The sequence below is a fragment of the Anser anser genome (genome assembly GCF_964211835.1).
Source record: "Anser anser genome assembly, contig: HAP1_SCAFFOLD_145, whole genome shotgun sequence".
Taxonomy (NCBI): Eukaryota; Metazoa; Chordata; class Aves; order Anseriformes; family Anatidae; genus Anser; species Anser anser.
Window position 1 is genome coordinate 21,431 of NW_028153572.1, and position 8,345 is coordinate 29,775.

The 8,345-nt window shown below is 50.9% G+C and overlaps 1 long non-coding RNA gene across 1 annotated transcript; it reads right to left on the minus strand.

The window, feature by feature from the left end:
* Window positions 1–465: 465 nt before the first annotated feature.
* LOC310891905 lies at window positions 466–1,241 on the minus strand. The gene is made up of 2 exons (XR_014577777.1): window positions 1,075–1,241; window positions 466–930 (listed from the first exon to the last, which is right to left on the minus strand). It is a non-coding gene; the product is annotated as an uncharacterized lncRNA (long non-coding RNA).
* Window positions 1,242–8,345: the final 7,104 nt, after the last annotated feature.

Genomic DNA, 8,345 nt, shown 5'->3' on the forward strand with positions numbered 1-8,345 from the left:
CTGTGCTTCGCCTTGCCTCAATTTCTTTCTTTCCTTTGCTCTACCTTTCCTGGCCCTGCTTTGTTTTTGCTTGTGCTACTTTGCTCTGCTTTGCTTTGCCTTACTGTCATTTGCCTTTCCTGGCCATGCTTTGCTTTGCTTTTCTTACCCCTGCTTTTCTTTCCTTTTCTGGCCCTGCTTTCTTTTACTTTGCTTCACTTTGCCTTGAATTCCAGACAGTGCTTTGCTTTGTCTTGTGCTGCTTTGCTTTGTTTTGCATTGCTGTGCTTTGCATTCCCTGGCCCTCATTTTTGTTTTTCTTCCCCCTCCCCCCCCCCCCAACCCCCCCCCCCCCCGCCCCCCCCCCCCCGCCATGCTTTCCTTTGTTTTGCTTTGCTTTGTGTTCCTGGCTCTGCTATGCATTTCTTTGTGCTGTTTTGCTCTGCTTTGCTTTGCCTTGCTCTGCTTTGCCTTTCCTGGCCATGCTTTGCTTTGCTTTTTCTGGCCCTACTTTGCTTTGGTTTTTTTGTTTGTTCGGTTCTTTTTTTTTTACCCTTTTTCCTTTGTTTTTTTCTGGCCGTGCTTTGCTTTTCCTTATGCCACTTTCTTTTCCCTAGCGGGGCTTTGCTTTGCCTTGCTCTGCTTTCCTCCGCATTGCTCTGCTCTGCTCTGCTTTGCTGCTCTAGGCTCCTTTTGCAGACCGTCCCACCGATTTTGCCGACGAGTCGATCGGTGTATTTAGAAACACGTAAACCCTCAGACGCACACCTTGACCTCCCCCCACCTCGGCGACTGTCCCCTCGGAACTGGCGGACGAGGGGACAGGGATCTGACCACCGGGCCGGGTCTATTCTGTGGCCCCCGCTGTCCGGCGAGCCGCCAGGTGGGCCCCGTTGCTATTCGTCTGGGGAGGGTGGGGGTTGCGAACGACGCTAAGTAACTACGTGATTCCTAAAAGTAAAGGGGGAAACAGACAACGATTATTATTATTATTACTACTACTCTTTTTATTATGTTTTCGTTATATATATATTTACTCTTATTTAGTACTTTCTTTTGTAATAACTCTTAAGTAGTATATATAATATTATATACCTATGGATCGTTTATGTAACGATAAAAAGCTAAAGCAAACCGGCCGGGCAGCCAGCCACACCGAGTCGCACAGGTGGCGAGCTGCTCGTGACCGAGCGGGAGCCTCTTATGTCAGAGCGGCCGGCGGCCGGAAGCAACCGGGGGCCGCTGCCACACCCTCGCCTTCTTGAACGCCCGCCTCCCCGTAACCCGGCAACGGGCCCCTCCCTATTCGTCTGGGGCGGGTGGGGGGTGCGATTTCGGACGACACTAAGGAACTACACGTTTCGTATTCACAGCACTGTTTTTCTTTGCTTTGCTTTTCCTGGCCCTGCTTTGCTTTGCTTTGCATTCGTGGCACCGCTTTGTTTTTCCCGGCCCTGTTTTGCTTTGTTTTTACTGACCCCGATTCGTTTTGCTTTTCTTGGCCCTGCTTGACTTTTCTTTGCCCGATAAGGCTTTCTTTTTCCTCGCAGGGTTTGCTTTGCTTTGCCTTGCTCTGCTTTGCCTTCCCTGGCCCTGCTACGTTTTGCTTCTTCCGGCCACGCTTTCCTTTGCTTAGCTTTGCTTCGTATTCCTAGCGCCGCTTTGCTTTTTCTTCTCTGCTTTGCTTTGCTTCTCCTACCCCTGCTGTGCTTCGCCTCGCCTCAAAGTCCTTTGCTTTGCCTTTCCTGGCCCTGCTTTGCTTTTCCTCGTGCTACTTTGCTTTGCCTTGGTCTGCTTTGCTTTTCCTTGCCGTGCTTTGTTTTGTTTTGCTCTGCTTTGTATTCACCGCATCGCCTTGCTTTCCTTGGCCCTGCATTTTTTTTTTATTTTTTTTTTCTCTGTCCCTCTTTGTTTAGCTTTCCCTGGACCTGCTTTGCTTTGCTTTGCGTTCGCGGCACCTCTTTTCTTTTCCTGGACCTCCTTTGCTTGGGTTTTTCTCGCCCTTCTTTGTTTTGCTTTTCCCGGCCCTGCCTTGCTTTGTTTGGCTTTATTTCGTATTCATGACGCCGCTTTTCTTTTCCTGGACCTCCTTTGCTTGGGTTTTTCTCGCCCTTCTTTGTTTTGATTTCCTGGCCCTGCTTTGCTTTGTTTTTACTGACCCCGATTCCTTTTGCTTTTCCTGGCCCTGCTTGACTTTTCTTTGCCCGATAAGGCTTTCTTTTTCCTCGCAGGGTTTGCTTTGCTTTGCCTTGCTCTGCTTTGCCTTCCCTGGCCCTGCTACGTTTTGCTTCTTCCGGCCACGCTTTCCTTTGCTTAGCTTTGCTTCGTATTCCTGGCGCTGCTTTGCTTTTTCTTCTCTGCTTTGCTTTGCTTCTCCTACCCCTGCTGTGCTTCGCCTCGCCTCAAAGTCCTTTGCTTTGCCTTTCCTGGCCCTGCTTTGCTTTTCCTTGTGCTACTTTGCTCTGCTTTGCTTTGCCTTACTGTCATTTGCCTTTCCTGGCCATGCTTTGCTTTGCTTTTCTTACCCCTGCTTTTCTTTCCTTTTCTGGCCCTGCTTTGTTTTACTTTGCTTCACTTTGCCTTGAATTCCAGACAGTGCTTTGCTTTGTCTTGTGCTGCTTTGCTTTGTTTCGCATTGCTGTGCTTTGCATTCCCTGGCCCTGTTTTTTTTTTTCCTTTCTTCGCCCCCCCCCCCCCCCCCCCCCCCCCCCCCCGGCCATGCCTTCCTTTGTTTTGCTTTGCTTTGTGTTCCTGGCTCTGCTATGCATTTCTTTGTGCTGCTTTGCTCTGCTTTGCTTTGCCTTGCTCTGCATTCCCTGGCCCTCATTTTTTTTTTTTCTCCCCCCCCCACCCCGGCCATGCCTTCCTTTGTTTTCCTTTGCTTTGTGTTCCTGGCTCTGCTATGTATTTCTTTGTGCTGCTTTGCTCTGCTTTGCCTTTCCTGGCCATGCTTTGCTTTGCTTTTTCTGGCCCTACTTTGCTTTGGTTTTTTTTGTTTGTTTGTTTGTTTTTTGTTTTTTTGTTTGTTTTTTTTTTTTTTTTTACCCTTTTTCCTTTGTTTTTTTCTGGCCGTGCTTTGCTTTTCCTTATGCCGCTTTCTTATCCCTAGCGGGGCTTTGCTTTGCCTTGCTCTGCTTTCCTCCGCATTGCTCTGCTCTGCTCTGCTTTGCTGCTCTAGGCTCCTTTTGCAGACCGTCCCACCGATTTTGCCGACGAGTCGATCGGTGTATTTAGAAACACGTAAACCCTCAGACGCACACCTTGACCTCCCCCCACCTCGGCGACTGTCCCCTCAGAACTGGCGGACGAGGGGACAGGGATCTGGCCACCGGGCCGGGTCTATTCTGTGGCCCCCGCTGTCCGGCGAGCCGCCAGGTGGGCCCCGTTGCTATTCGTCTGGGGAGGGTGGGGGTTGCGAACGACGCTAAGTAACTACGTGATTCCTAAAAGTAAAGGGGGAAACTGACAACGATGATTATTATTATTGCTACTACTCTTTTTATTATGTTTTCGTTATATATATATTTACTCTTATTTAGTACTTTCTTTTGTAATAACTTTTAAGTAGTATATGTAATATTAAATATCTATCGATCGTTTATGTAACGATAAAAAGCTAAAGCAAACCGGCCGGGCAGCCAGCCACACCGAGTCGCACAGGTGGCGAGCTGCTCGTGACCGAGCGGGAGCCTCTTATGTCAGAGCGGCCGGCGGCCGGAAGCAACCGGGGGCCGCTGCCACACCCTCGCCTTCTTGAACGCCCGCCTCCCCGTTACCCGGCAACGGGCCCCTCCCTATTCGTCTGGGGCGGGTGGGGGGTGCGATTTCGGACGACACTAAGGAACTACACGTTTCGTATTCACAGCGCTGTTTTTCTTTGCTTTGCTTTTCCTGGCCCTGCTTTGCTTTGCTTTGCATTCGTGGCACCGCTTTGTTTTTCCCGGCCCTGTTTTGCTTTGTTTTTACTGACCCCGATTCGTTTTGCTTTTCCTGGCCCTGCTTGACTTTTCTTTGCCCGATAAGGCTTTCTTTTTCCTTGCAGGGTTTGCTTTGCTTTGCCTTGCTCTGCTTTGCCTTCCCTGGCCCTGCTACGTTTTGCTTCTTCCGGCCACGCTTTCCTTTGCTTAGCTTTGCTTCGTATTCCTGGCGCAGCTTTGCTTTTTCTTCTCTGCTTTGCTTTGCTTCTCCTACCCCTGCTGTGCTTCGCCTCGCCTCAAAGTCCTTTGCTTTGCCTTTCCTGGCCCTGCTTTGCTTTTCCTTGTGCTACTTTGCTCTGCTTTGCTTTGCCTTACTGTCATTTGCCTTTCCTGGCCATGCTTTGCTTTGCTTTTCTTACCCCTGCTTTTCTTTCCTTTTCTGGCCCTGCTTTGTTTTACTTTGCTTCACTTTGCCTTGAATTCCAGACAGTGCTTTGCTTTGTCTTGTGCTGCTTTGCTTTGTTTCGCATTGCTGTGCTTTGCATTCCCTGGCCCTCTTTTTTTTTTTCTTTCTTCGCCCCCCCCCCCTTCTCCCCCCGCCCCCCCCCCCCCCCGGCCATGCCTTCCTTTGTTTTGCTTTGCTTTGTGTTCCTGGCTCTGCTATGCATTTCTTTGTGCTGCTTTGCTCTGCTTTGCTTTGCCTTGCTCTGCATTCCCTGGCCCTCATTTTTTTTTTTTTTTCTCCCCCCCCCACCCCGGCCATGCCTTCCTTTGTTTGCTTTGCTTTGTGTTCCTGGCTCTGCTATGTATTTCTTTGTGCTGCTTTGCTCTGCTTTGCCTTTCCTGGCCATGCTTTGCTTTGCTTTTTCTGGCCCTACTTTGCTTTGTTTTTTTTGTTTGTTTGTTTGTTTTTTGCTTTTTGGTTTTTTTTTTTTACCCTTTTTCCTTTGTTTTTTTCTGGCCGTGCTTTGCTTTTCCTTATGCCGCTTTCTTTTCCCTAGCGGGGCTTTGCTTTGCCTTGCTCTGCTTTCCTCCGCATTGCTCTGCTCTGCTCTGCTTTGCTGCTCTAGGCTTCTTTTGCAGACCGTCCCACCGATTTTGCCGACGAGTCGATCGGTGTATTTAGAAACACGTAAACCCTCAGACGCACACCTTGACCTCCCCCCACCTCGGCGACTGTCCCCTCGGAACTGGCGGACGAGGGGACAGGGATCTGGCCACCGGGCCGGGTCTATTCTGTGGCCCCCGCTGTCCGGCGAGCCGCCAGGTGGGCCCCGTTGCTATTCGTCTGGGGAGGGTGGGGGTTGCGAACGACGCTAAGTAACTACGTGATTCCTAAAAGTAAAGGGGGAAACAGACAACGATTATTATTATTATTACTACTACTCTTTTTATTATGTTTTCGTTATATATATATTTACTCTTATTTAGTACTTTCTTTTGTAATAACTCTTAAGTAGTATATATAATATTATATACCTATGGATCGTTTATGTAACGATAAAAAGCTAAAGCAAACCGGCCGGGCAGCCAGCCACACCGAGTCGCACAGGTGGCGAGCTGCTCGTGACCGAGCGGGAGCCTCTTATGTCAGAGCGGCCGGCGGCCGGAAGCAACCGGGGGCCGCTGCCACACCCTCGCCTTCTTGAACGCCCGCCTCCCCGTTACCCGGCAACGGGCCCCTCCCTATTCGTCTGGGGCGGGTGGGGGGTGCGATTTCGGACGACACTAAGGAACTACACGTTTCGTATTCACAGCGCTGTTTTTCTTTGCTTTGCTTTTCCTGGCCCTGCTTTGCTTTGCTTTGCATTCGTGGCACCGCTTTGTTTTTCCCGGCCCTGTTTTGCTTTGTTTTTACTGACCCCGATTCCTTTTGCTTTTCCTGGCCCTGCCTGACTTTTCTTTGCCCGATAAGGCTTTCTTTTTCCTCGCAGGGTTTGCTTTGCTTTGCCTTGCTCTGCTTTGCCTTCCCTGGCCCTGCTACGTTTTGCTTCTTCCGGCCACGCTTTCCTTTGCTTAGCTTTGCTTCGTATTCCTGGCGCCGCTTTGCTTTTTCTTCTCTGCTTTGCTTTGCTTCTCCTACCCCTGCTGTGCTTCGCCTCGCCTCAAAGTCCTTTGCTTTGCCTTTCCTGGCCCTGCTTTGCTTTTCCTCACGCTACTTTGCTTTGCCTTGGTCTGCTTTGCTTTTCCTTGCCGTGCTTTGTTTTGTTTTGCTCTGCTTTGTATTCACCGCATCGCCTTGCTTTCCTTGGTCCTGCATTTTTTTTTTTTTTTTTTTTCTCTGTCCCTCTTTGTTTAGCTTTCCCTGGACCTGCTTTGCTTTGCTTTGCGTTCGCGGCACCTCTTTGCTTTTCGCGGACCTCCTTTGCTTGGGTTTTTCTCGCCCTTCTTTGTTTTGCTTTTCCCGGCCCTGCCTTGCTTTGTTTGGCTTTATTTCGTATTCATGACGCCTCTTTTCTTTTCCTGGACCTCCTTTGCTTGGGTTTTTCTCGCCCTTCTTTGTTTTGCTTTTCCTGGCCCTGCTTTGCTCTGTTTGGCTTTACTTTGTGTTCAGGACGCCGCTTTTCTTTTCCTGGACCTCCTTTGCTTTGGTTTCTCTCGCCCCCTGCTTCGTTTTGCTTTTCCTGGCCCTCCTTGACTTTGCTTTTCTTCGTTCCGCTTTCTTTCCCCTAGCGGGGCTTTGCTCTGTCTCGCTCCGCTTTCCTCTGCAACGCTCTGCTCTGCTTTGCTGCGCTAGGCTTCCTTTGCGGACCGTCCCGCCGATTTTGCCGACGAGTCGATCGGTGTGTATTTACGAACGCATAAACCCTCGGACGACGTGCACCTTGGCCTCCCCGTAGCCCGGTGACTGTCCCCTCGGAACCGGAGGGTGGGGGCAGGAGGGCTGGCCACCCGGCACCGTCTGTTCCGCATTCCCCGCCGCTCTCTGGCGAGCGCGAGCCTCCAGGTGGGTCCCGCTGCTGCTATTCGGCTGGGAACGGTGTCGGGTGAGGTTTTCGAGGACGCTAAGCGACATCACGCGATTCCCCAAAGGACAAAAACTACCGCTTTGCTTTTCCCCTGTGCTGCTTTGCTTTGTTTTGCCTTGCTCTGCTTTGTCTTCCCTGGCCCTGTTTTGCTTTGCTTCTCCTGGCCCTTCTTTGCTTTGCTTCCCTTTGTCGCGCTTTGCTTCGCTTCGCTTCGCTTTGCTTTGTCTTCCCTGGCCCTGTTTTGCTTTGCTTCTCCTGGCCCTTCTTTGCTTTGCTTCCCTTTGTCGCGCTTTGCTTCGCTTCGCTTCGCTTTGCTTTCCTTTTCCTCGCTTTGCTTTTCCTCGCTCTTCTCCGCTTTGCTTTCCCTGCGCTTGCTTCCATTTGCTTTCCTTAGCGCTGCTTATTTTGATTCGGTTTGTATCGCCGGCACCCATTTCCTTTGCTTTGCAGTCTTTGCTCTTCCTACTCTGCTTTGCTTTTCCTGGCGCTGTTTTTTCCTTTGCCGTTCCCTAGGCCTGATTTGCCACAAGGTTTTTCCTCGTAGAGCTTTGGTTTGTTTTTTTTTTTGCCTCGCTTTGCACCGCTCTGCTCCGCTTCGCCGTGCTAGCTAGCCCTTCTTTTGCGGACCGTCCCACCGATTTTGCCGATCGATGCGTTTACGCACACGTGAACGCTAGGTCACCTAATTTGGCCTCCCCGCAGCCCGCCAACCGTGCCTTTGGAGCTGGCGGGTGGGGGCGTGGGGGTCGGCCACCCAGCCGAGTCTATTCCACGACCCCTGCCGCCTGGCGAGCCGCCAGGTGAGCTCCACTGCTGTTCGCCTGGGGGGGGGGGGGGGGGGGGGGCGAGGTTTCGAAAGACGGTAAGTAATTCCTAAAGCCGCAGCGGAAAACAGGCAACATTAAGAATAATAATAATTATGACTATTATTATTATTATTATTATTATTATTATTATTATTATTATTATTAAATAATGGTGAAAATAATAATAATAATGATAATAATAATAAAATAATAATAAGTAATAATGAGTAATAATAATAATAAATAATAATAATAATAAAATAATAAAAAATAACAACAACAACAACAACAATAATAATATTTATTTTCAAAAACAGCTAAAGCAATCCGGCCAGGCAAGGTCGAGGTCGCGAACGCGCGCCTCGCTCCGAGGGGGGCCGACAGGTCTACCCGCGCCCGCCCCCCCCCCCCCCCCCCCCCGCGTGGTTAGGGAGGCCAGGTCTACCCGCCGCCCGGAACCGATCGGGCGCGCACGCCCTGCGAGACGCGGACGCGCGCCTCGCTCCGAGGGGGACGACAGGTCTACCCGCGCCCCCCCCCAGCCTCGTTAGGGAGGCCAGGTCTACCCGCCGTCCGGAAAGGACCGAGCGCAAACGGCGTCGAGGAGGTCGCGAACGGGGACCCGCGCCTCGATCCGAGAGGGGCCGCCAGGTCTACCCGCGCCCCCCCCCAGC